The 585-nt window shown below is 38.5% G+C and overlaps 1 long non-coding RNA gene across 1 annotated transcript; it reads left to right on the top strand.

Moving 5' to 3' along the window:
* The first annotated feature begins 6 nt into the window (after nucleotides 1-6).
* On the top strand, nucleotides 7-581 carry LOC113473506. The gene is made up of 2 exons (XR_003395462.1): nucleotides 7-304; nucleotides 499-581. It is a non-coding gene; the product is annotated as an uncharacterized LOC113473506 (long non-coding RNA).
* The last annotated feature ends 4 nt before the right edge of the window (nucleotides 582-585 follow it).

The raw sequence follows: 585 nt of genomic DNA on the forward strand, positions 1-585 counted from the left end.
AAGTAAAGTTGCCTATTGCTACACTTGCTAAACAGAAATAAAATGTTAAATAAGATAAAGTGAAGGAAATCCTTAAATGATCATTTTTGGTATTCAGGGTAAAAGTGGAACTTGTTCAGCTTTAAGATTAGCCCGAGTCTGGGATTTGTGCCCCTTTAGGAAAATCAGTTAGTTATCCAGGAAGCTACAGGGCTGTTATCCCGCAATATTGAACTGATAAGATAGCACTATTATAATGGCAAATCCCTGTATTGTGCCTCAGAAAAATCAAGTGGACTTGGGTGATAACAGGTGGTATAACCAGGTATGTAGGTACCTAATATGCTACTTACCTACTCACTTGTTTGTTTGATGGAGGTTTAGCATGATGGTATAACTGGTAAGGGTGGATTTCACCAATATCTTTTTCACCTCTTGGAAGGCCTGTTAAGCTAACAGTCTGTTATGTCACAATGACAAACAGTTATTTCTTTCTCTTGTTTTTTGTCTGATATCTAGCATGAACACCAACTTCAGCTTGCCAAGGAGAGTGAGCCAGAGCTTGTGTTCATCGGAGACTCTCTCATTAGTTTCCTAACGCAAACT

Source organism: Diaphorina citri, unplaced genomic scaffold (assembly GCF_000475195.1).
Source record: "Diaphorina citri unplaced genomic scaffold, Diaci psyllid genome assembly version 1.1 scaffold37665, whole genome shotgun sequence".
Classification (NCBI taxonomy): Eukaryota; Metazoa; Arthropoda; class Insecta; order Hemiptera; family Psyllidae; genus Diaphorina; species Diaphorina citri.